Source organism: Pleurodeles waltl, chromosome 4_2, assembly GCF_031143425.1.
Source record: "Pleurodeles waltl isolate 20211129_DDA chromosome 4_2, aPleWal1.hap1.20221129, whole genome shotgun sequence".
In the NCBI taxonomy this organism is placed as follows: Eukaryota; Metazoa; Chordata; class Amphibia; order Caudata; family Salamandridae; genus Pleurodeles; species Pleurodeles waltl.
Window position 1 is genome coordinate 444,237,727 of NC_090443.1, and position 27,932 is coordinate 444,265,658.

At 48.5% G+C, this 27,932-nt stretch overlaps 1 protein-coding gene across 2 annotated transcripts in view; it reads right to left on the reverse strand.

Annotated features, from left to right (window-relative positions):
* EVI5L (ecotropic viral integration site 5 like) overlaps positions 1-27,932 on the reverse strand; it is a 1,467,274-nt gene that overhangs the window by 138,049 nt on the left and 1,301,293 nt on the right. The gene's annotated exons all lie outside the window — the stretch shown is intronic.

Here is a 27,932-nt window from a genome sequence, read left to right on the forward strand (position 1 = left end):
TCTTTTTGGACCAGGAGTGGTGGTGTTTAGTACTGCACAGTGCATGTGTAGTATACATGTTCTGGGTGTACGTGTGCCTGTGAGTGGTACAATACAGATAAAATGCAGAGTTTTGCAGAAACTGTATTTTATATGCATGTTCTAGGTGTATGTGTGCTTATGAATGGTACAATACTTAAAGGATATAGTGATGTGCACCACTTGTGTGCTATAACCTTTTGCTGGGTGTATGTGTGCCTGTGAATGGTACAATACATGGAAAACTCTGGGTTCCATTTTGGTGAGACCCAGGGCTGACTGGTGGAAAATGAGGAGAAGCGGTAGAAAAATCCCACAATTGGTGAGACCCAGGGCTGACTGGAGGAACATGAGGAGAAGCGGTAGAGAAATCCCTCACACAGATTTGTGAACACCTCAAAAGGGGCTCTTTGATTCAGAGAAAGTTCACTGGGAAGGGGCCTAGGCACCTCTCAGGAAGGAGATGAGGCTGATAAGGGAGTCATAAAGACTAGGGCTGATGCCTTGGATTAGCTTTTTGATACACATATCGTTGCGGCTGACATCAAGCAGACCCTCAGCATAATCTTCAAAGACTCAGACTGTAAACTACATTTGGTTTCTGGAAATGAACAAAAAGAAGGGGAGCTTGAGTTCCCCAAAACTGCCATCTGTTCAGCAGCCAGTCAAGCTGTGCAAGGAGGAGAAGCCCAGTCCTCTCTGCCAGGATCCCTGTGAAGGTTATCAGTCCCTTGTGTGAAGGCAGGCCACTGGTCTTTAAAGTGTAAGAGAGAGACCCTCCACCCTTCCTGCACAGGGAGACCCATTCAGTATGCAGATGTGACTGAGTGTCCTGTGTTTATGGCTGTCTGGGTGGAATGCACAAGAGCAGCTGTCAACTAGCACAGACCAGACGTGGATTAGAGACCGGCTGTAAGGCACAGGTGGCATTAAGTGCAGAGAAATGCCCACTTTCTAAAAGTGGCATTTCTAAAATAGTAAAATTAAATACAACTTCACCGGTAAGCAGGATTTTTTATCACCATTCTGGCACTACTAAACATGACAGGGCTACGCCTTCGAGATCAGAAGCTACCATTTAAACATATATGGGGGCAGTTCTAATGCTGGTCTATAAGAGGAGCACCCTCACAGTAGTGGAAAAATGAATTTGTTAGTTTTTCACTACCATGACATGTAAAACACATAAGTGCATGACCTGCCTTTTACTTACATAGCACCCTGCCCATTGGATTACCTAGGGCCTAACTTAGGGGTGACCTATATGCAGAAAAAGGGGAGTTTTAAATGCCAAGTCGAAGTGGCAGTGAAACTGCACACCTAGGGATTGCAATGACAGGCCTGAGACATGGTTAAGGGGCTACTTATGTGCACAATCAGTGCTGCAGGCCCACTAGTAGCATTTAATTTACAGTACAATTTACCATGGACTTACAGGTAAATTAAATATGCCAATTGGGTATGACTCAATGTTACCATGTTTTAGGGAGAGAGCAGATGCACTTTAGCACTGGTTAACAGTGGTAAAGTGTCAACAAAAATGAGGTCAGAAAAGGAGGAGAAAGGCAAAAAGTTTAGGGTGACCCTTCAGAGAGGGCCATTTTCCAACATGCTCCATAAGATTGCCTGTGATCAGCACTAAGGGCTAAGGCCTGCTAGTCTCCCAGCTGGGTGAGGGGACAGCACCCAGGGTTTCCAAGACCACCTGACCCTGGAGTGTGGGGCACCATCCCCATTGTGCTTGCCAAAACCAGTGTGTCCTGCGAAGAAGAGGAGAGCATTGGAAGGAGCGAGATCCAGTGAAGGGTCCTGGCAATTGATTCCCTATGGTGAGCTTTGAGGAAACGGCTGCTGCACCATTCAGGTCATTGCCTGTGTGCATGGAAGATGTTGCCTATAGTGAATGGGGACTAACCACTACAGCTAGTGAAGAGGGGAGTGGGACTTCAGGGTCCCACCAATGAAGCAATAGATCTGAGATCTCGGGGGACTCTGTGTATCATCTGTGAATGTTGTACTTTACTTTGTGTTAGTTTAAAAGTACTTCTTTTTTCATAAAAAGCAAATGTTGCTATCAATGAACAACGGGCAGGTTCTTCATCCAGACCAGATTTGTCTACATTTATAGGCACGGCTCCTGAACACAATGAGCTGCAACACCTAGATATCCTGCAAGAATGCAGGGATATCCTCGCAAGGGTCAGAGCTGAAGCTACAAACAAAACCCATTGTTTAAAATGGAAACGTTTATGCGTATGGTGTCAAGCCTCAAATGTCCCTCCTATTTTGGCGCCTTCTGAACAAATGTTGCCACACCTCCTTTCTCCTGCCACAGCAGGTCTTGTATGCTCTTTCATCAGAGCGCATCTGGCAGCCATTTCTAGCTACAGGAGGACTGCTTTTTTCCTTCTTTATGGTCAAATAAACTAGTTAAGCAATTTCTTAAGGGGCTCTTTATAGTATTTCTTCCAATAAAGTCACCTCCACCAACAGAGCAACTCAACACTGTGTTATCCCAACTTATGAAAAGCTCTTTCAAACCGATTCACAAAACTGATCTAGAGTTCTTAACATGGAAAGTTGCATTGTATCTTGCATTAACTTCTGCAAGAAAAGAGAGCGGGCTCCAGGCGATCACGATTAAAGAACCTTTCCTGCAATTTAAGGATAATAAGGTAATTTTCTGGACCAATCCCAGGTTCATACTCAAAGTACCAACTGACTTTCATCTCAATTAGTCTGTTGTGCTATGCACTTTCTTCCCAAACCTGCAGACACCTGCTAAGAAAACTTTGCACACTCTCAATGTAAAAAGGTGTAGAAAAAGTACCCTCTTTCTTGGCATGGTTACCCTCTTTTCTACCTGATGTCAATGTGTTTGATTGTGTTCACTGGGATCCTGCTAACCAGGACCACAGTGATTATGCCCTTTCTCCCAAAACTCTGTATTTAATTCCACATTTAGCATATTGGTACCCTCATATAATTCACTAGTATATGTTACCCGGGTCATTGGAGTAAGGGGGATCCTTATGGGCTGAAGCATATAGCAGGCCACCCATAAGGAGCCCATACAAAGTGTTCTGCAGGCCTGCCATTGCAGCCTGCGTGAAAAGGTGCATGCACCCTTTCACGGTCAGTTCACTACATCCAGGTCACTATAAGTCACCCCTATGGCAGGCCCTCCTAGCCCAGGGGGCAGGGTGCAAGTACCTTTGTGTGAGGGGTCACCCCTGCACTAGCAGAGGTGCACCCACAAAGTCCAGGTCCATTTTCCTGGACTTCGTGATTGCGGGGATGCCATTTTATGTGCAAAATGGACAAAGGTCACTACCTATGTCCAGCTACATAATGGTAACTCCAAACATAGGTACTTTTGTAAGTATTGGTTGCATGATTCCGTGCATTCTGGGGGCTCCTTAGAGGACCCCCAGCATTACTCCTACAGCCTTCTGAGGTTTTCCAGGCAGCCCAAGTTGCTGCCACCTCACAGACAGGTTTCTGCCTTCCTGTTGCTTGAGCAGCTCAAGTCCAGAAAAGCAGAACAAAGGATTTCCTTTGGGAGAGGGGTGTTACACCTCCTCCCTTTGGAAATAGGTGCTACATGGCTTGGGAGGGGTAGCCTCTCCAAGCCACTGGTATGCTTTGAAGGGCACATTTGGTGCCTCTGTGCATAAAGAACAAGTTACTTACCTTCGGTAATTATCTGGTAGAGACTCTATCTAGCTGCAGATTCCGTACCTTAGTATTCCCTGGCGTCAGCTTCGAATCCGGAATTTTTATACTGAGCAGTACCCTGGGCGAGCCGTCGGGTGGCATTGTTCAGATCCACGTGCGTCGTCCGGTTCCACGTGACGCAGAGTCATGGAAGAACCAACAAACATTTTAGTTGTATGCTTGATTGTTTGAAGAAAAAGACATGCCCTTAAGAAAGGCAAAAATACCAAAACATGATGAATATATATCCGCAGAGTGGGGAGGCCAGGGTGGGTGTAAGGAATCTGCAGCTAGATAAAGTTTCTACTAGATAATTTGTTACCAAAGGTAAGTAACTTGTTCATCTGATAGAGACTTCTAGCTGTAGATTCCTTACCTTAGAATAGATACCCAATCTATAACTCCTGGTGGTGGGTCGCGAGGATATATTTCACACCAGGAAGTCCTGCAGCACCGAGCGGGCAAAATGCCCCTCTCTCCTCACATGGCTATCCAGGCAGTAGTGTCTTGCAAAAGTGTGCAAGGAAGCCCACGTTGATGCTTGGCAGATGTCAAGTACCGGCACGCCACGAGCTAACCCAGTGGTAGCAGCTTTTCCTCTGGTAGAGTGAGCCCTAAAGCCCTCTGGAGGCTGCTTCTTGGCCAAAGCGTAGCAAATTTTTATACAGAGAAGGGACCAGCGCGAAATGGATCGTTTCTGTACTGCCCGACCATTTGTGCCAAAGTATCCCACAAAGAGTTGATCGTCACCTGGAACTCTTTTGTGCGGTCAAGGTAGAACGATAACGCTCTTTCTGGGTCCAGCCGATGGAGATGCTCCTCTTCCATAGAGGGATGGGGTGGCGCAAAGAAGGTGGGCACAGTGATATTTTGACCCAGATGGAAAGGGGTCACCACCTTGGGAAGGAAAGAGGCACGAGTTCTGAGGACTAATTTATCACAATATATATTGTGAGTGTAAGGAAATGACTCCTTGGCATGGTTACCCCCTGACTTTTTGCCTTTGCTGATGCCAAGTTATGATTTGAAAGTGTGCTGAGGCCTGCTAACCAGGCCCCATCACCAGTGTTCTTTCCCTAACCTGTACCTTTGTTTCCACAATTGGCACATCCTGGCATCCAGGTAGGTCCCTTGTAACTGGTACCCCTGGTACCAAGGGCCCTGATGCCAGGGTAGGTGTCTAAGGGCTGCAGCATGTCTTATGCCACCCTGGAGACCCCTCACTCAGCACAGACACACTGCTTGCCAGCTTGTGTGTGCTGGTGGTGAGAAAATGACTAAGTCGGCATGGCACTCCCCTCAGGGTGCCATACCAACCTCACACTGCCTATGGCATAGATAAGTCACCCCTCTAGCAGGCCTTACAGCCCTAAGGCAGGGTGCACTATACCATAGGTGAGGGCATTGGTGCATGAGCACTATGCCCCTACAGTGTCTAAGCAAGACATTGTAAGTGCAGGGTAGCCATAAGAGTATATGGTCTGGGAGTCTGTCATACAGGAACTCCACAGCACCATAATAGCTACACTGAAAACTGGGAAGTTTGGTATCAAACGTCTCAGCACAACAAATGCACACTGATGCCAGTGTACATTTTATTGTGAAATACACCCCAGAGGGCATCTTAGAGATGCCCCCTGAAAACATACCCGACTTCCAGTGTGGGCTGACTAGTTTTGCCAGCCTGCCACACACCAGACATGTTGCTGGTCACATGGGGAGAGTGCCTTTGTCACTCTGTGGCTAGTAACAAAGCCTGTACTGGGTGGAGGTGCTTCTCACCTCCCCCTGCAGGAAATGTAACACCTGGCGGTGAGCCTCAAAGGCTCACCCCCTTTGTTACAGCGCCCCAGGGCACTCCAGCTAGTGGAGATGCCTGCCCCCTCCGGCCACGGCCCCACTTTTGGCGGCAAGGCCGGAGGAGATAATGAGAAAAACAAGGAGGAGTCACTGGCCAGTCAGGACAGCCCCTAAGGTGTTCTGAGCTGAGGTGACTCTGACTTTTAGAAATCCTCCATCTTGCAGATGGAAGATTTCCCCAATAGGATTAGGGATGTGCCCCTCTCCCCTCAGGGAGGAGGCACAAAGAGGGTGTAGCCACCCTCAGGACTAGTAGTATTACTTGTAAATCTTGAACCTGTGGTTCTTAAAATAAACTAAGAAAATATATTTTTCTATACAAAAAACTATTGGCCTGGAATTGGCTTTGAGTGTATGTTCCTCATTTATTGCCTGTGTGTGTACAACAAATGCTTAACACTACCCTCTGATAAGCCTACTGCTCGACCACACTACCACAAAATAGAGCATTAGAATGATCTCTTTTTGCCACTATCTTACCTCTAAGGGGAACCTTTGGACTCTGTGCATGCTATTTCTTACTTTGAAATAGTACATACAGAGCCAACTTCCTACATTGGTGGATCAGCGGTGGGGTACACAACTTTGCATTTGCTGGACTACTCAGCCAATACCTGATCACGCAACTAAATTCCAAAAATTGTCATTAGAAACAGATTTTTGAATTTGAGCTATTTTTCTAAATTTTTAAAAGTCCTGCTAGGGCCTTGGGTTAGTCCCTGTTAGCATTTCTTTTAGAGTTTAAAAGTTTTGTAAAAGTTTGAATTAAGTTCTAGAGATAGTTTTAGATTCTTAAAAAGTATTCCAACTTTTAGAAACATAGGGAGTCATTACGACCCTGGCGGACGGCGGAGAAGCGGCGGTAAGACCGCCAACAGGCTGGCGGTCAAATTTTTGCAATTATGACCATGGCGGTTACCGCCATGGTCATCCGCCGCTTCTCCGTTCTGCCTGCCTGGGTCTCCAGTCCGGCGGTCGTCACTACACCGCCGGCGGTATTTGGACCCGGCTGACCGCCATGGATTTCAAGCGCTTTGGAAGGAACAGCCATGAAATCCATGGCGGTAAGCACTATCAGTGCCAGGGAATTCCATCCCTGGCACTGATAGGGGTCTCCCCCACCCGACTCCCTCCCCTACACCCCCCACCACCCCTGCCACCCCCCAAAGGTGGAAGGACCCCCCCTCCCCACCCCGACCCCCAACATCACATCACTCATTCACACACGACACGCACGCAAGCACCACCAACACACATACACGCACACACACCGACATACATGCCAACATCCACACACACAGTCAGACACGCACACCCACATTCAAACATACATGCACACAACCATACAGACATACCTACAGACATACAAGCACTCATTCCCAAACTCACAACACCCCGCAAGCATACCGGTACTCACACCCCCCCACTACATACACACATGCACACCCCCATGCACACACACAACACCCCCCACCCCCCTCCCCTAACAGACGATCGACTTACCTGGTCCGTCGATCCTCCAGGAGGGGATGCGATCCATGGGGGCTCCTCCGCCGACACCACACCGTCAACAGAACACTGCCACGCCGAATCACAGGACGTGATTCGGTGGGCGGTGTGCTGTTGACGTGGTGGTGGAGGTGGAGCAACCTCCACTTCCCCGCCGACTGCCAGTATGGCTGTTGGCGGCTTTCAGTCCGAAAAAGGACGGAGAACTGCCAACAGTCATAATACGCCGAGCAGAAAACCGCCACGAATGGCGGTCTTCAGCACGGCGGTCCCTCCTCGGTCTTGACAAAAGACCGCCGAGATCAAAATGACCCCCATAATGTCTACTGCAGAAGAGATAGTGATGGAACTCAACCTCACCCCTTACCTGCATCTTAGGATGTCAGAGTTAAGGTCTCTCTGCAAAATAAGAAAGATAAAGACTGGTTCAAACCCTACCAAAGTACAGCTCCAGGAGCTTTTGGCAGAGTTTGATAAAAACAACCCCTCTGATGATACCTTCCCAAAGGGGGAAGCTAGTGATGTGGAGGATTTTCCATCCTCCAGTCCTAGATAGGGAGCCCAGGGTCCCTCAAACCCTGTCTCCACAAGTGATAGTCAGAGATGCTGCTTCTCACAGGAGAGTCCAGCAACTCTGGAAGCATTGATGACCTCCTGTTAGCCAGGATGGTCAAAAGATTGGCTTTGGAAAGACAGATCCTAGCCATAGAAAGGGAAAGACAAGAGATGGGCCTAGGTCCCATCAATGGTGGCAGTAACATAAATAGGGTCAGAGATTCTCCTGACATGTTGAAAATCCCTAAAGGGATTGTAACTAAATATGAAGATGGTGAAGACATCACCAAATGGTTCACAGCTTTTGAGAGGGCTTGTGCAACCAGGAAAGTAAACAGATCTCACTGGGGTGCTCTCCTTTGGGAAATGTTCACTGGAAGGTGTAGGGATAGACTCCTCACACTCTCTGGAAAAGATGCAGAATCCTATGACCTCATGAAGGCTACCCTGATTGAGGGCTTTGGATTCTCAACTGAGGAGTACAGGATTAGGTTCAGGGGGGCTCAAAAATCCTCGAGCCAGACCTGGGTTGATTTTGTTGACTACTCAGTTAAAACACTGGATGGTTGGATTCATGGCAGTGGTGTAAATGATTATGATGGGCTGTACAATTTATTTGTGAAAGAACATCTGTTAAGTAATTGTTTCAATGATAAACTGCATCAGCATCTGGTAGACCTAGGACCAATTTCTCCCCAAGAATTGGGAAAGAAGGCGGACCATTGGGTCAAGACTAGGGTGACCAAGACTTCCACAGGGGGTGACCAAAAGAAAGGGGTCACAAAGACTCCCCAGGGGAAGAGTGTTGAGACATCCAAGGGAAAAAGTAAAGAGTCTTCTATAGGGCCCCAAAATTCTGATCAGGAGGGATGGTCCAAAGCCTCTTCACAATCCAATTGTGGGTACAAGGGTAAAAACTTTGATCCCAAAAAGGCCTGGTGTCGTAGCTGTAATCAGCAGGGACACCAAACTGGAGACAAGGCCTGTCCCAAGAAAGGTTCCACTTCTAACTCTATTCCAGCTAACACTGGAATAGCCAGTCTCCAGGTGGGATCAACAGTGTGCCCAGAGCAAATCAGGGTTCACACTGAAGCTACATTAGTCTCTGAGGGTGGGGTGGACTTAGCCACACTAGCTGCCTGGCCCCCTAAAATGCAAAAATACAGGCAGAAACTCTTAATTAATGGGATTAGTGTAGAAGGCCTGAGGGATACAGGTGCCAGTGTCACCATGGTGACAGATAAACTGGTTTCCCCTGGTCAATACCTGGCTGGACAAACTTATCCAGTCACCAACGCTGACAATCAGACTAAAGTACACCCATGGCTATGGTAACTTTAGAGTGGGGAGGGGTCAATGGCCTGAAACGGGTGGTGGTCTCCTCAAATATCCCTGTAGACTGATTGCTTGGAAATGACCTGGAGTCCTCAGCATGGGCTGAGGTAGAACTCAAAACCCATGCAGCCATGCTGGGTATCCCTGAACTGGTGTGTGTCAAGACAAGGGCACAGTGCAAGGCTCAGGGTGAACAAGTGGTGGTGGAGCCTAGAAAAAGGGCCCAACCCTCCAAGAGAAAATGAAAGAAGACTGGGGAACCAGCTTCAACACAACAAGAGAAAGAGAACCTCTCTTCCCAGGAAGAAGTTCTGCCCTCTGAGGGAACTGAGCCCATGGAGTTAGAACCTTATCAGGTTGAACTCCTAGGCCCAGGGGGACCCACAAGGGAACAGTTGTGTAAGGGGCAAGAAACCTGTCCCTCTTTTGAAGGCCTTAGGCAGCAAGCTGCTGAAGAGTCCAAAATAATTTATCACTGGAAAACATAGAGTCTATTGGGAAGATGGACTCCTCTACACTGAGGCAAGAAATCCCAAACCTGGTGCCACTAGGAGAGTGGTAGTGCCTCAGGGGTTTAGGAAGTTCATTCTGACCTTAGCTCATGACATTCCACTTGCTGGGCATTTGGGACAAACCAAGACTTGCGAAAGGTTAGTTAACCATTTCTATTGGCCCAACGTGTCCCAGAAGGTAAATGAGTTTTGTGTCTCCTGTGCCACCTGTCAGGCCAGTGGTAAGACAGGTGGACACCCAAAGGCCCCCCTCATTCCACTTCCAGTGGTGGGGGTCCCCTTTGAAAGAGTGGGTGTGGACATGGTGGGTCCACTGGAACCTCCCACAGCCTCAGGGAACCAATACATACTAGTAGTAGTGGATCATGCTACTAGATACCCTGAAGCAATTCCCCTTAGGTCTACTACTGCCCCTGCAGTAGCTAAAGCACTCATTGGTATTTTTACCAGAGTGGGATTTCCTAAGGAGGTGGTGTCTGACAGGGGTACCAACTTCATGTCAGCATACCTGAAGCACATGTGGAATGAGGTTGGGGTGACTTACAAATTCACCACACCATACCATCCACAAACCAATGGTCTTGTAGAAAGGTTTAACAAGACATTGAAAGGCATGATCATGGGGCTCCCTGAAAAACTCAAAAGGAGATGGGATATCCTCTTGCCATGTCTGCTTTTCACCTACAGAGAGGTGCCTCAGAAGGGAGTAGGGTTTTCCCCCTTTGAACTTCTGTTTGGCCATCCTGTCAGGGGACCACTAGCTCTTGTAAAAGAAGGCTGGGAGAGACCTCTTCATGAGCCTAAACAAGATATAGTGGACTATGTACTAGGCCTATGTTCAAGGATGGCAGAGTACATGGAAAAGGCAAGCAAAAACCTTGAGGCCAGCCAACAACTCCAGAAGATGTGGTATGACCAAAAGGCTGCTATGATTGAGTTTCAGTCAGTGCAGAAAGTCTGGGTTCTGGAGCCTGTGGCTCCCAGGGCACTTCAGGAGAGATGGAATGGCCCTTACCCAGTGCTAGAAAGAAAGAGTCAGGTCACCTACCTGGTAGACCTAGGCACTGGCAGGATCCCCAAAAGGATGACCCATGTGAACCGCCTCAAACTCTTTCATGACAGGGCAGATGTGAATCTGTTGATGGTAACAGATGAGGACCAGGAAGCTGATAGTGAACCTCTCCCTGATCTCCTCTCCACAGATCCTAAAGATGGCTCAGTTGATGGAGTGATCTATTCAGACACCCTCTCTGGCCAACAGCAATCTGACTGTAGGAAGGTCCTGCAACAGTTTGCTGAGCTCTTTTCCCTAACCCCTGGTCAGACACACCTGTGTACCCATGATATGGAAACAGGAGATAGCATGCCTGTCAAAAACAACATTTTCAGACTGCCTGACCAAGTTAATTAAAGCATCAAAGTGAAGTCCACAAGATGCTGGAATTCGGAGTCATTGAGCACTACGACAGCCCCTGGGCTAGCCAAGTGGTCTTGGTCCCCAAACCTCACACCAAAGATGGAAAGAGAGAGATGAGGTTTTGTGTGGACTACAGAGGACTTAATTCTGTCACCAAGACAGATGCCCATCCCATTCCAAAGGCAGATTAATTAATTGACATACTAGGTGCTGCCAGATACTTAAGTACCTTTGACTTGACAGCAGGGTACTGGCAAATCAAAATGGCACCAGGAGCAAAAGAAAAGACAGCATTCTCCACACCTGAGGGGCACTATCAGTTCACTGTTATGCCCTTTGGTTTAAAGAATGCCCCTGTCACCTTCCAAAGGTTGGTGAATCAAGTCCTTGCTGGCTTGGAGTCCTTTAGTGCAGCTTATCTTGACGATATTGCTGTCTTTAGCTCCAGCTGGCAGGATCACCTGGTCCACCTGAAGAAGGTTTTGAAGGCCCTGCAAGCGGCAGGCATCTCTATCAAGGCATGCAAATGTCAGATAGGGCAGGGAACTGTGGTTTACTTGGGACACCTTGTAGGTGGAGGCCAAGTTCAGCCACTCCAGCCCAAGATCCAAACTTTTCTGGACTGGGTAGCTCCAAAAACCCAGACTCAAGTCAGGGCATACCTTGGCTTGACTGGGTACTGCAGGAGGTTTGTGAAGGGATATGGATCAATAGTGACCCCCCTCACAGAACTTACCTCCAAGAAAATGCCCAAGAAGGTAAACTGGACTGTAGAATGCCAACAGGCCTTTGACACCCTGAAACAAGCTATGTGCACAGCACCAGTTCTAAAAGTTCCAGGTTACTCCAATCAGTTCATTGTGCAAACTGATGCCTCTGAACATGGGATAGGGGCAGTTTTGTCCCAAACAAATGATGATGGCCTTGACCAACCTGTTGCTTTCATTAGCAGGAGGTTACTCCCCAGGGAGCAGCGTTGGAGTGCCATTGAGAGGGAGGCCTTTGCTGTGGTTTGGTCCCTGAAGAAGCTGAGACCATACCTCTTTGGTACTCACTTTGTAGTTCCAACTGATCACAGACCTCTCAGGTGGCTAATGCAAATGAAAGGTGAAAATCCAAAACTGTTGAGGTGGTCCATCTCCCTACAGGGAATGGACTTTATAGTGGAACACAGACCTGGGACTGCCCATGCCAATGCAGATGACCTTTCCAGGTTCTTCCACTTAGAAAATGAAGACTCTCTTGGGAAAGGTTAGTCTCATCATCTTTCGTTTGGGGGGGGGGGGGGGGGGGGGATTGTGTAAGGAAATGCCTCCTTGGCATGGTTACCCCCTGACTTTTTGCCTTTGCTGATGCCAAGTTATGATTTGAAAGTGTTCTGAGGCCTGCTAACCAGGCCCCAGCACCAGTGTTCTTTCCCTAACCTGTACCTTTGTTTCCACAATTGCCACACCCTGGCATCCTGGTAAGTCCCTTGTAACTGGTACCCCTGGTACCAAGGGCCCTGATGCCAGGGAAGGTCTCTAAGGGCTGCAGAATGTCTTATGCCACCCTGGAGACCCCTCACTCAGCACAGGCACACTGCTTGCCAGCTTGTGTGTGCTGGTGGGGAGAAAATGACTAAGTCGACATGGCACTCCCCTCAGGGTGCCATGCCTACCTCACACTGCCTATGGCATAGATAAGTCACCCCTCTAGCAGGCCTTACAGCCCTAAGGCAGGGTGCACTATACCATAGGTGAGGGCATAGGTGCATGAACACTATGCCCCTACAGTGTCTAAGCAAAACCTTAGACATTGTAAGTGCAGGGTAGCCATAAGAGTATATGGTCTGGGAGTCTGTCATACACGAACTCCACAGCACCATAATGGCTACACTGAAAACTGGGAAGTTTGGTATCAAACTATTCAGCACAATAAATGCACACTGATGCCAGTGTACATTTTATTGTGAAATACACCCCAGAGGGCATCTTAGAGAACATACCCGACTTCCAGTGTGGGCTGACTAGCTTTGCCAGCCTGCCACACACCAGACATGTTGCTAGCCACATGGGGAGAGTGCCTTTGTCACTCTGTGGCTAGTAAGAAAGCCTTAACTGGGTGGAGGTGCTTCTCACCTCCCCCTGCAGGAACTGTAACACCTGGCGGTGAGCCTCAAAGGCTCACCCCCTTTGTTACAGCGCCCCAGGGCACTCCAGCTAGTGGAGATGCCTGCCCCCTCCGGCCACGGCCCCACTTTTGGCGGCAAGGCCGGAGGAGATAATGAGAAAAACAAGGAGGAGTCACTGGCCAGTCAGGACAGCCCCTAAGGTGTTCTGAGCTGAGGTGACTCTGACTTTTAGAAATCCTCCATCTTGCAGATGGAGGATTCCCCCAATATGATTAGGGATGTGCCCCCCTCCCCTCAGGGAGGAGGCACAAAGAGGGTGTAGCCACCCTCAGGGCTAGTAGCTATTGGCTACTAAACCGCCAGACCTAAACACCCCCCTAAATTGAGTATTTAGGGGCTCCCAGAACCTAGCAAAATAGATTCCTGCAACCTAAGACGAAGAAGGACTGCTGACCTGAAAGCACTGCAGAGAAGATGGAGACACCAACTGCTTTGGCCCCAGCCCTACCGGCCTGTCTCCCCACTTCAAGAAAAACTGAAACAGCGACGCGTTCCACAGGGTCCAGCGACCTCTGAATCCTCAGCGGACTACCCTGCATCTAAAAGGACCAAAAACTCCAGAGGACAGCGGCTCTGCTCCAAAGAAGAAACATCTTTGCAACAAAGAAGCAACTTTTAAAGACCACACGTTTCCCACCGGAAGCGTTAGACTTTGCACTCTGCACCCGACGCCCCCGGCTCGACCTGCGGAGAAACAACACTACAGGGAGGACTCCCCGGCGACTGCGAGCCCGTGAGTAGCCAGAGTTGATCCCCCTGAGCCCCCCCAGCGACGCCTGCAGAGGGAATACAGAGGCTCCCTCTGACCGCGACTGCCTGCTTCAAAGAACCCAACGCCTGGTAAAGACAATGCACCCGCTGCCCCCAGGACCTGAAGGATTCGACCTCTAGTGCAGAAGTGACCCCCAGGTGGCCCTCTCCCTTGCCCAGGTGGTGGCTACCCCGAGGACCCCCCCCTTGCCTGCCTGCTTCGCTGAAGAGACCCCTGGGTCTCCCATTGAACTCCATTGCAAACCCGATGCCTGTTTGCACTCTGCACCCGGCCGCCCCCGTGCCGCTGAGGGTGTACTTTTTGTGCTGACTTGTGCCCCCCCCGGTGCCCTACAAAACCCCCCTGGTCTGCCCTCCGAAGACGCGGGTACTTACCTGATGGCAGACTGGAACCAGGGCACCCCCTTCTCCATTGAAGCCTATGCGTTTTGGGCACCACTTTGACCTCTGCACCTGACCGGCCCTGAGCTGCTGGTGTGGTAACTTTGGGGTTGCTCTGAACCCCCATCGGTGGGCTACCTTGGACCCAACTTTGAACCCTGTAGGTGGTTTACTTACCTGCAAAACTAACAAACACTTACCTCCCCAAGGAACTGTTGAAAATTGCACTGTGTCTAGTTTTAAAATAGCTTATTGCCATTGTTGTGAAAACTGTACATGCTATTTTGCTGATTCAAAGTTCCTAAGTTACCTAAGTGAAATACCTTTCATTTGAAGTATTACTTGTAAATCTTGAACCTGTGGTTCTTAAAATAAACTAAGAAAATATACTTTTCTATACAAAAACCTATTGGCCTGGAATTGTCTTTGAGTGTGTGTTCCTCATTTATTGCCTGTGTGTGTACAACAAATGCTTAACACTACCCTCTGATAAGCCTACTGCTCGACCACACTATCACAAAATAGAGCATTAGAATTATCTCTTTTTGCCACTATCTTACCTCTAAGGGGAACCCTTGGACTCTGTGCATGCTATTTCTTACTTTGAAATAGTACATACAGAGCCAACTTCCTTCAGTGAGATACGGCGGTTTCGAAGATAGAGCCTGCAGCTCACTCACTCTCCTGGCAGATGTAATTGCCACCAAAAAGGCTGTCTTGATAGTGAGCAGCCAGAGAGGACAGTTATGTAAAGGCTCAAAAGGAGCACACATTAGAAAAGTAAGTACAAGATTAAGATCCCACTGGGGCATGACAAAAGGCACAGACGGAAACATATGCACGAGCCCTTTTAAAAATCTTTGTACTATGGGAGACTTGAACAAAGATGATTGGTCGGGCAAACATAGAAAAGTCGGTAAGGCAGCAAGATAGCCCTTGAGAGTCCCTAAGGAGGAACCCTGTTGGGCGAGTGATAGAATAAACAAAAGGACATTAGATAAAGAAGAAGAAAGAGGATCAATAGACCTCTCTGTACAATATGAAACAAAACGTTTTCACCAGCAGGCGTAAATCGACTTAGTAGAGGGACACATGGCTGCCAGAATGACATCACAGACTTCGGAATGGAGGTCATAAACCATCAACTGTCGCCGCTCAACCTCCACGCATGAAGCCATAAAGTTGACAGGTTCGGGTGGAAAACCTTCCCCTGCTGCTGCGACAGAAGATCCCTCCTGAAGACGCAACCTGATTGGAGGACTGATGCTCATTTTGCAAAGCTCTGGATACCAGCCTCGCCGTGCCCAATCCGGAGCCACTAGGATTACATGGGCTGCGTCGTTCTTGATTTTCTTGAGAACTCTGGGCAGAAGTGGTATGGGCGGAAAGGCGTACAGGCCTGAGCTCCACTCGCAATGAAAAGCATCGCCTAGTGATAGCCCCCTAACTCCAATGCTCAAAACTGTTGACATTGCACGTTCTCTACAGAGGTGAACAGATCTAACCAAGGCTCTCCCCACTGCTGAAAGAGTCCTTGCACCACCTCCAGATGGATATACTATTTGTGATCCGCTAAGCATCGTTGGCTGAGTTTGTCCGCCCTGGCGTTCAGAGAGCCTGCCAGGTGTTGAACCAGGGTTATGCCCTGCTGTTCAAGCCATGTCCAAAGACGCAGAGCCTCTTGACAAAGGATCCACGAACCCACACCGCCCTGCTTGTTGCAGTACCACATTGCGGTAGTGTTGTCTGTGAACACCTGCACTACCTTCCCTTTCACAACAGGAAGAAATGCTTTTAATGCTAGCTGGATCGGCCGAAGCGCCAACAAGTTGATATGGAGCCCGGATTCCGCCAGAGTGACCTCTGATTTCCACCTCTCCCAGATGGCCCCCCATCCCAGAAGTGACGCATCTGTCACTACTGTGAGATCAAGTTGAGGAAGGGAGAGGAGTCTGCCTTTCACCCAATCGCAGTTCACTAACCACTACTGCAGATCCTTTGCAGTTCCCTTTGAGATCTGAACCACGTTGGTAGGATTTCCCTGATGCTGTGCCCATTGGAACTTCAGGTCCCACTGCAGAGCCCTCGTATGCCACCTGGCATGCTTGACCAATAGGATGCAGGAAGCCCTGAGTCCCGACAGCCTCAGTCTGTCTCACCGAAATCCAGGATAGAGGCCAAAACATCGGTATCATAACCTGAATATCCTAGACTCGCTGCTCAGGAGGATATGCCCGATACTGCACTGTGTCCAGAACAGCTCTGATGAAAGTGAGCTTCTGAGAGGGAGTCAGTTGTGACTTCGGCACATTGATAGTGAACCCCAGTGAATGCAGTCGGTTTTCCGTCGTCTGGAGGTGGGTGACGCGATCCTGGGGCGTGGGAGCCTTCAACAGCCATTCTTCTAGGTAGGGGAAGACTGAAATCCCTGACCTGCGCTGATGAGCTGCCACCACTGTCATCAAGTTTGTGAACACCCGAGGGGCACTGGTGAGACCGAAAGTGAGCACAGTAAAGTGAAAGTGCTCGTGGCCAACCGTGAACCGCAAGTAACACCTGGGGGCAGGCAGAATGGGGATATGAAAATACGCATACTGCAAGTCCAACATTACCATCCAGTCTCCTTGGTCTAGGGCAGACAAGACCTGAGCAAGAGTGAGCATCTTGAATTTCTCCTTCTTGAGGAGGAGATTGACATCCCTTAAATCCAGGATAGGGCAAAGGCCCTTGTTCTTTTTGGGAATCAGAAAGTAGCGGGAATAACAACCACTGCCTACTTCTGACATCAGGACCCTTTCTATAGCTCCCCTGGCCAAGAGAGCCGTAGCTTTCTCACTGAACAAAACCAAATGGTCCTCCATCAGCTGTTCTTTTGTCGGAGGTATAGAAGGAGGGAAAGACTGGAAGGGGAGGGAATGGCCCTGCCGTATGATCTGCAAGACCCATTTGTACGTTGTGATGGAATGCCAGTGAGGGAGATGAAATTGAATCTTCCCTCCAACTGGATGGACATGGTCCTGCAGAACCACACTCGGAGGGCTTGGGCGCAGTGGAGGGGGGCTGCGTGGTGGTACCACAACAACGCCCTCTCCCAGGATGGTGTGAAGCCTGAGGACGGTGGTTGAGTTGTGGCTGGCGTGGCACTGCGCCCCTTCCGAAGCCTCAAAAGTGACGGAAGAGAGACTGCTGTCGAGCTGGCGCTGGGAGACCCAAGGATCTGGCTGTAGCTCGAGAATCCTTGAACCTCTCAAGTGCGGAGTCTGCTGTCCCACCAAAAAGGCGAGAGGCATCAAAAGGCATGTCCATCAAACTTGACTGGACATCCCCTGAAAAGCCAGTCGAGCGTAGCCAGGCGTGGCGACGTAGGGCCACTGTCGACGTAATCGCTCTACCCAGCGAGTCGGTCGTGTCCAATTCACACCTGATTGTAAACTTGGCTGCATCTCTCCAATCCTTGACAGCCTGGATGAGTGTGTCCCGTATGCCCTCCGGGACCTGGGGCAGCACCTGTGCCACCGTATCCCGTAAAGTATGGGAAAAACGGCTCAATAGGCAAGAGGTGTTTACTGACCTCAATGCCAGGCTGGAGGAAGAAAACATTTTCTTTCCCAGCCGATCCAGCCTCTTGGATTCCCTATCCGGGGGAGGGGAAGGATAGGCACCACGGGAAGTGGAGGCTTGGACTACCAAGCTCTCCGGGGCAGGGTCTTGGGTAAGGAAGCTAGGGTCGTTTGGAGCAGGTCCATGGCGGCGTCCGACTGTCCTATTCACAGGAGCCCCTGTGCTGGGTTTGGACCATGTTCCCAGAAGGACGTCCGTTAGGACCTCATTAAAGGGCAACATCGGCTCTGATGTAGTCACCCCCGGCTGAAGCACCTCTGTCAGGAGATTCTTCCTGACTGGCACCGTGGGCAAATCTAGGTCCAAGACCTCAGCTGCCCTACGCACCACCATAGCATAAGAAGCTCCCTCCTCCGTAGCCATCTTAGGAGGAGAGAGCATGCCAGTATCTGGAGACGTGTCCCCTAGATCTTCATACCAGTCCTGCTCATGCTCCAGTTCACACTCCAAAGGGTCCTCAGACCCCTCCCACTTCAAGTCACACAAGCTTTATTCGGTCTAATTAAACCATCAAAGCAATAACTTACAACAATAAAACCATGATCTATACATAATAAATATATAATAATAAGATTAAAAAGTAAATAATGAGGATGAGATCAAAATAAAATGAGAGATCTGCACATGTGTCTCCCATCCTATATATGAGAGGGAAAAGTCAGAATTCCTTATTATTGGCTGCCTTTAACTTCCTCATCAATAATTTTATAAAAATGTCAATGAGTAAAACTATTGAGCTAAATAAATTAGAATCAGTGTTCAATTAATAACAAATCACTGTGATCTTTTAAAAAATGTGTACGTATGTGCCAGGCGGACGCAAGGAACTTGCTGACCGCACAAGTTAGGAAAGAGGAGCAATCTCTCAACATCAACCTTAGGGCATCTTTGCACGTTCTCAACCTCATATTCCTGCAAGCCGGACGGAGCCATTTCCGCCGGGCAGTGCCATAGGCAGGACAAATAAACATAAAGTGCACTACAGTTTCCACAGAACCGTTACAGCTTGGGCATTGATCAGATAGCGGGGTGGAGCACCATGAACTGGAAAAGGACTTCAGAGGGAGGCATCCATACCTGAACCGAACATACAAACTTTTACTTAGTTGATCAGTAATTAAATCCAAGAAGGGTTCAAAGTGGGGAAACCACTGGTAATCGAGAAATTGAGACGTCAGCCTACCATGTGAAGTACATAACAGATATTTTTCCCTGGGACCAATAAACTGATTTTAAGTGGTCCTTGTGAACCCTCCTTAGATTATTAGGCTGGCTCCAGAAATGACTGAGTCCCAAGGTATGGAACCATTCTGAAATATACTTGAACCAAGAGATAGAAAGTACGTTTGGTCTATCCAATAAGTCTTGCAAAGACTCCTTGTATATGTCTAATTCAGGGGTAGTCCAGATGCGAACCCAAAAGGTTAAAGGCCTTAAAGCTATTACATCAGAAATGTGGGGGAACCCTAGGTCCAAAAATACTGGAACCAAGGGCGTGCTACGAGGACATGCCAAGAGCGATCTTACAAAATTATTTTCCCCCACAGATAACTTGCTAGTTTTGGAACAACCACAGACCTCAGCGCCATAGACCGCAGCACTCTGAGCCTTGGCTAGATAACTTTTAATAGCTGGGGAAACAACTTTCACAGTATTAGACATTTGGAAACGGAATATTGCCCCTGACCTGTGTGCTAAGAGAGCTAGGCTTTTTCCTACCTGGGCCTGCCAGTTCATATCGTTGCTGATTCTCACCCCTAAATAATCAATAGAGCATACCTTGCTCAAGGGAACCTCGTTATATAGGATGTTACATTGTTTTGTGCAACCAAGACCGAAGATCATCAGTTTTGTTTTACTAGAATTAAGTTCCAATCCATGGTCTGCACAAAACACACTGAACCTATCCAGGAGGACCTGAAGGCCCATAGGCGTTTTAGAGATCAAGAGGGAGTCATCAGCAAATAAAAGAATTGGAACTTTTATATCGTTCAATGAAGGGGCATCGTTTTGACAATCTGTTACAACTTGCACCACTTCATTAATGAACAGCGAAAAAAGAGTGGGTGCCAGGACACAGCCCTGGCGTACCCCCGCCTGATATTAATGCGATCAGTAAGTTCCCCCTGACTGCCCCATCTTACTCGAGCATAGGTGTTCTTGTGCAATCTTTGAATTAGGTACACCAAATTCATCGGGACGCCAATTTTCTTTAGGACTTCCCACAATTTCTGTCTTGGAACAAGATTGAAAGCGGACTTTAGGTCAACAAAAGCAACATACAAGTTTTGTTTGGCCAAAGTGACGTATTTCCATAGTAACAGGAAGAATCTAAAAACTTGGTCCATAGTGCTAATTCTTGAACGAAAGCCAGCCTGGAGGGGAGATAGGACCTGATTGGCTTGGACCCAGTCCATTAGCCTGTCTAGGACTTGCTTGGAGAAAATCTTTTAAACTTCTTTCCTGTGCAGGGCTGTTCAAAATAAGGTGCAGGTAATAATCTGGACCTAATCGGCGTTGTCAGAGTCGGCGTCATACGACGTCGCTCTGGCTTTGGATCATCCGGAATGAGGATGGGGCTACCACCAGTGGACGTCGGTGGTAGAGGAAGCGTCGACGTCGGACCCGGTGCCGGAGGAGGTCGATTGTGTGAGACCGGTGTCGGTCCGGCTCCGCTATCGAACCCTGGGGTCCCCAACAGCATTGAGGCCGAAGCTGTGGACATCGAACCGGATGGGGCCCATATCGACCCCGCAGGGTCCGAAGACCCACCCGAGGGTGCTGCCCGCTCTAAAACAAGGCGCATGGCCTCGTAAAACTCTTTTAATTGAGCGGGGGTTGCTCCGATCGCCGGAAAAGGGGGAAGATGTGGAGTCATCCCTGGCGACGCCTCCGCGAAACCAGGCTCGGAACGTCGACGTTCCCTAGACGCCTTGTCTGCCGACGGGCATGGCGAAGTCGAAGTCCACTTGGACTTCTTCTTCTTCTTGTGCCTCTTACCTGAATGATCAGATTACCTTGAATGCGAGGAAGAGGGCTTGGGGCTCCAGGAGCGGTGCTGCGACCTCCTCCTACTGCAGGACCGTGACCTCCTCAGAGTAGCATCGACTGAAGGCCTTCAGAGCCATGGCCCGACAGTCCAAACACAAAGTTGAGTCATGATTCTTCTCCAAACACCAGAGACACACTCTGTGTTGATCCGTGACCGACATGGTGCGATGACATGCATCACACGGTTTGAATCCAGTCTTTCTAGAAGACATGTTCAAACAATCAAGCCAAAAACCTCGACAACCGTCGAAGAAAAAGGGTAGCTCTTCCCGGATCTGAGCTTAACCAGTGCAAAAGGAAAAGAACTATCATATGAGTGCCGAGGTGGTGCCTATGTAGAAGACCGTGACGTCGCAGACGGCTCCAACGACGCTGACGATGCCACGTGGAGCAGAACGACACCACGCGGATCCAAACGACGCCACCCAACGGCACGTGCAGGGTACTGCTCAGCAGAAAAATTCCAGATTCAAAGCTGACTGCAGGGAATTCTAAGGTAAGAAATCAGCAGCTAGAAGTCTCTATCAGATCCAGGTATTATGACCGCCAGGGCCAAAACGATGGGAGCACCGCCAACAGGCTGGCGGTGCCTCCCTGCGTATTTGGACCGCGGCAGTAGAGCTGCGGTCGCACCGCCGGGGTCAGCGGTATACCGCCATTTTAGCCCCGGCAGTGCTAATCCGCCAGGGCAAGCAGCGCTGCCCTTGGGATTATGACTCCCCTCCTGTCAGCCTGATTCTGGTGGTTTGCACTGCCAGGAAGAGGCTGGCGGTAAGGGGACTCAGGGGGCCCCTGGGGGCCCCTGCACTGCCCATGCACTTGGCATGGGCAGTGCAGGGGTACCCAGGCAGAGCCCCGTCGCGCATTTCATTGCCTGAATTTCAGGCAGTGAAATTCGCGATGGGTGCTACTGCACCCGCTGCACATCAGCATTGCCGCCGGCTCAATTACAAGCCGGCGGCAATGTTGATGTGACATTTCCGCTGGGCCAGCGGACGGTAACTCAGTTACCGTCCGCTGGTCCAGCGGAAATGTCAAAATAGGGAGCCAGCAATACCACCAGCAATGGCCGTATTCTGGCGCCCGCGAGGTTGTAATGACCCCCTTAGTGTTTTCTTTCATATGTTTAAGTGCTGTGTGACTACAGTGGTATTCCATGAGTTTTGCATGTCTTCTCGATAAGCCTTGGCTGCTCATCCACAGCTACCTCTAGAGAGCCTAGTTTCTAGACACTGCCTAAACTACTGCCTGCTACTCTGATTTAAGCACGTGAATCCATGAAAATTACTCCAATACTGGAGAAAAAATTGGTTTTTTAGCTGTAACTGTCTTTCTCCAGTATTGGAATCTCCCATAGATTCACACATGGCCCACCCTCCTCTCCTTACAGGCTCTCCTTCTTGCCACGTAGTAACTGTTCACACTAGTGCTTCAAATCTGAGGGAAGATGCCTCTGCTGGAAGTGTTCTAAAGGCTGCTGTCTCCTGGCTGGCTGAAGATCGGTTCTTTTTAAATGATGTGGATGAGCTGTTAAAAACAATGTCTTTGTAAACTATGCCAATTATTTCTACTGCTTAAGAATAAACCTCGACGACGGGGATGATTCAAGCATGCAAATCTATGAAAGATACCCCAATACTGGAGAAAACATTTCAAACCCCATGGTTGGGCCCAGTAGCTCCTGCTTGCCCTGTGTCAAAGGGAATTTGACAGCATGTATGTGACATTTGTCTTTTTTTAACTGATTCAGCTTTTGATTTTTTTTCCATGCACAGATCCTCTACCTACTCATGGTTTGCATACCCCTCTGCATTTGGCTCTTGGTTTCTTATTATAGCACATTTGGCCCTTGTTTTTTTGTTCTCAATATGCAGCGGATTCTGCAGTTAGCCATAGCACCTACAGCCCTCTGCATTCAGCACCTGTTTTTCTGTTTGCATGCAACATTTGAGTATTAATTTCTTGTACTCATCGCAAAATGGGTTTTTGGTTCCCTATAGTGATGCTGCATTTGTCAATGGTTCTTGCAGCCCCCAGCTTGCATATGGCTTTAGTTCTTTCTACTCATCTTGCATTTGACAATGGTTCTGGTAGCCTTCCTCCATTCAGCTCTTGGTTTCCACTACAAATCATGCAATTGCCCATGATCACCATGGCAGGCAGTATTAAGCTCTTGATTTCCTCTACTCATTCTAGACTTGCCAATAATTATTGTAGTCCCACCGCACTGGGATCTTGTTTCCTGTAATCAATACAATTTAGGCCCTTGGTTTCCAATAGTAACTATGTATGGAGATACTTGTCTCCAGTAGTCATAGTGCTCTGGGTTCACTGTGATCATCTTGCACATTTTGACCTTGGGTTTCCACAGTGACTCAAAGTATCAGAATTTGTGAGTTTTTGCGAAATTTCATTGAGCACTATGTTTGATATTTGCTCTCAATAAGTTACCCTACTCATTTGGTAATTATTTTCATGATGATACTCTGCTCATTTGGCCCTTGATTTCTGATAATGAGAATGTATTTACCAGTAATCTTCATTACCCCAATTAAGGTTCTTCTTGTCCCAGTCCATACTGTATGAGGAGGTCCTATCTCACGACAGGTATCCTAACACGCTAGTCTGTTTTTTATTTTTATTAGAATAAAAGCCCCCCGCACCTGCCACCATGCCTGCTAGCAACAAGACCGGACACAGCAACGCGGGGAGAGGGGTGCAGGGCAATGGGATATGACTGGGACGAGGAGGACCGTAATATGGGCGATGAAGGTAACAGGTAAGCAACGGCTCATTGCTCCCTCATAGGACCGCCTTGTCCCAGTCATTAATGCATGAGGACTTCGCAAGCCCAAACACAAGCAAGAAGCTTGAGACAGAGACAGTATGAAAACCCAACTTTAATAAATCAAGCTTATGACACTGCTGCCTTGACAACACCAACAGCAAAATGATCCATTGAAACATACAACACATCCAGATGATAGTGCTTATTTAAAGTGTGATGTGACTGCCAGGTGGCAGCCCAACAGATTTCCTGGATAGATACTCCTGAAGCCTCAGCCTATGAAGTGGAAACAGATCTGGTAGAACGTCCCTGAACATGGGTCGGGGAATCCAACCTCAAGGACTTACATGCCTTACAAACTGCCTGGTGCACCCGCTTACTGAGTGTAGAAGCAGCCATCTTTTTCCCTTAGTAACCCTGCCAAAAGACACAGACAGGAGCTAGGCGAAAATCCTGAGTGTGCTGCAAATAGATCTGAAGTGCCCTTCTAACATCCAAAGAGGAGCGGACTGACCATCATCCTCAGCAGGAAAGTCAGGAAGAATAACTCCTGTTGCAAATGGAACCATGATGAAGTTTTAGGAACAAAGGTTGGATACAACCTCAGAACTACTCTATCTGGCAAAATCTGCAAATAGGGATAGAACATCAGCAAAGCCCCCAGCTCTCCTAATCGCTGAGCCGAAGTAATGGCCAACAAAAACGCCATTTTAGCAGACAACCATATCAAGTCAGCTTCAAGCAAAGACTCAAATTGGGACAACTGGAGACCCTAAAGAACTGTGGGTAGGTCCCAGGAAGGGACAATTAATGGAGACATTGGGCGACAGAGCCGATAACTCCATAACTATCGCACCACCAAAGGAGCAATACCATCCAGAGCAGCGCACCACCCCTTCATGCTGTAACAGCTGCCCACTGAGCAGCCAGAGTAGAGGGGGCCAAATTCTTTTTTTTTTAAACTATCCCTCTGAAACTCAAGAATCTTCACTGGATCCCCTGTAACCAGATCCACCCTATGAACCGCACACCACTTCACAAAGGAGCTCCAGATTTTATTATAAGACTTAAGTGTAGAATCTTTATGGGATTTCTGAATATCCATTGCCAACGGAGAAGAGCACCCCATCATCTCCAACACTAAGCGTTCAAGAGCCAAGCCATCAATTTCAGTTGACGAAGATGGGGTAAGGACAGAACTTGAAACTGATGTGGGGATAGGGTCACTGGTAACCTGACAACACTGCCCCAGGACAACTCAAGCAACAAGGGAAACTAAAGGCGACGAGACCACTAGTAAGACCACAGACACCTTCTCCACTTGAATCTTCTGAAGCCCCCTTAGGGGGCTCAACTGGAGGGAATGCATACAGAAGATCCAAGGGCCAAGTAATCAAAAGGGCATCCACTGCCCAAGTCTAAGGACAAACTACTTCCGAACAAATCTTCGGAGGGAGGGCATTTTGCTGAGAGGCATAGAGGTTGATCTATGGATCCCAGAACATGAGACAAATGTCCCTGAGGAGGTGTATAGACAGATGGCAAAGGACAGAGGAGGGCAGATTGCTGCTCAAGCTGTCTAGCTGGTAGCTGAGCTGACCCTGAATGTAACTGGCCCCCATTGCTATAAGATGCAAATCAGGGAGGCCTGATGATTCAGAGGGGAGCTCTGTGTACCTACCAGGTGACTCAAATAACAAGCCACCTGATTGTTGGTACGAATAAGCAGATTCACACCCTGCAACTGGGTCATAAAAAGCACCTAAATTGCTTCCCACATTGCAGTCGACTCCCACTAACTGGAAGAACCAACCCTGTCCCTTTAAGACCATTGCCCTTTTGCCTCCAAAGTCCACAGAGTGGCGAACCAACCCCACAGACTGGCATCTGTTGGCAGCAACAGAGGAGGGAGTTCAGGACTGACACCCTTTTCCAAGTTGGGACTGGGTAGCCACCAACCCAAGTCCTGAAACAGAGCAGGAGAAAGGAGAACCAGGGAGTCGAGATCTGCAAGGGAGGGATTCCAGTGGGATAACAGATGATTGATGAGAGGTTTCAGGTAAAGAGGAGCCCAGAGAACCCAGCAGTAGTGTGGACTCCATCAAATCCTGGAACATTAACCAACTCTGGGCTGCAATTGACTGATGAGACAAGAGAACTGACAGGAGTCTTTGCAGTCTCTCGAGCAAAAGGCAGAAAAAAGGACCCCATCTGAATGTTGAATGCTGCTCCATTAAACTGCAACTGCTTAACAGGGACTAGTTGTAATTTGACAAGGTTCAGTCTGAATCCCAACTGCTGAAGCAGGGCAATCGTTGCCTCCACCACCATCAGAGCCTTAGGAAGACAGAAAGCACATATCAAACAATCGTCAAGGTATGGAAACACGTTAGAACCCTCGAAGTTGCAAAACACCCACAGCTCACTGAAGGTTGGTGAAGCTTGGTGAAGGTTTGAGGAGCAGTCAACAGACCAACTGGCAATACATGGAACTGGAAATTAACCTTGTTCACCGCAAATCTCAGAAACTTCTGGCTGCCTGAATGGAAAAGGAAGTGAAAATAAGTATTGTCTAAATCCAAGGTCACCAAAAATAAAAAAAGTGCCCTGCTGGATCAGAGGGAGGATGGGCTGCAAAGTGTTTATCTAAACAGTTCCACCTTCACCAATCTTCTGAGACAACCATCTGATTTGCATACTAAGAACAGAATGGAGTAGAAACCCAGTCCTTCCTCTGCTGGCGGTACTCTAATGATTGCCCTCTTTGAGCAGCTTCTCCACCCCTCATAAGATAGCATTTCATTTTTGGATGTCTCTAGATAATGGGTTATCCAGAAACTGACCCATCAGAAGTGGACCGACAAAGGGAATCTGATAACTGTGGCTGATGATTGCTAAAACCCACTGGTCGGAAATCAACTGGAATCATTAATCCTGGAAAACCCACAGTCCGGCCCAAACTCTGGGATAGTCATTTCTGACTAGCTCCCTAGGACTGCTGATTCGGGGGTCAGGATTTATTGGTGAATGTGGCTCTCTGACCATGAGCCCATCCTCAGAAGGCATGAGAAGAGGACAACACTGCCTGAAAATTCTGTTTGTGAAAGATTTCTTCTTCTGAACAGACTGAAAAGGCTTCGACATTATTTTTTCCTCAGCGGGCCTTTGCAGTATAGCATTCAAATTATCCCCAAACAACTTAGGACCCTCAAACGGCAATTTATGGATCAATGCCTTTCGTGCCGCCTCCAGTTGCCACTGTTTCGTCCACAGAGACCTGCGCCATGCCACCGCAGCTCCAGCCATGAAGGGAAAAGCCCACAAGGTATTGAAACGGACACCAAAGAGGAACTGAGCCAACACCTCCATATAAACCAGGACAGGCGTTGGGTCCCCTTGGTCCTGAAAGCAACCAAACAGGTCTCTCAAAGTCTTTAATGAGGACCTGTGATGCATAGGCAGGCTATGTATTGGCCCTTATCCCAAAATTAGAAGCTGCATAAGTGCCCTTCAGCGAAGCCTCCACCTTCTTCTCAACAGGATTCAACAGCGTCTCCTCCTCAGATGATAATGAGGAGGAAGACGCTATAGAGGACAAAATTGAGTTGTTTCGGCATCTGCAGAAACTGTTCATCAAATTAAGCCAGAAGATAACGTTTGCTCAGAAAACGGGGAATACCTTGTTTATCAGCATCCTTACAATCCTTAGAAGGAATTCCTTGATAATGTCATGCAGGGGTAAATCATCCACCACCGAGGAACTGTATTGCGAGTACAACCCATCATCCACCAGAGCTTTGGGTTCATAGCCTAGCACTTCGAGAACATGTGTCAACATGTCAGGAAAATTTCCCCATGCACATATTTGCCCTTAGCGGAGTTGTCCATATCCTCATCAATAACCCCACTTCTGCTTTATGGTCTGAGGTTCACTCAAAGCTGCCTGGACCGCATTATGAATAAGATACTGCAAATCATACCGCAAGATCTGCAGTAAATCGTCCTCCTCCAACTCATGCTAGAGCTGTTAGGACCACCCAAAACTTGACAGGTACGCCGTCGGACCGGAAGTAACTCTCCCCGCCCCAGCCAAGCACATACATGGGGAGCGGAGGCGGTGCAAATAAGGTACACAAATTCTCACCGCGCGGAGCAACTGCATGTAGGGTGTTAATTTTCGTGCGGTTACCCTGCACATTTAGGCCCCCGTTTCCTAAACTCACC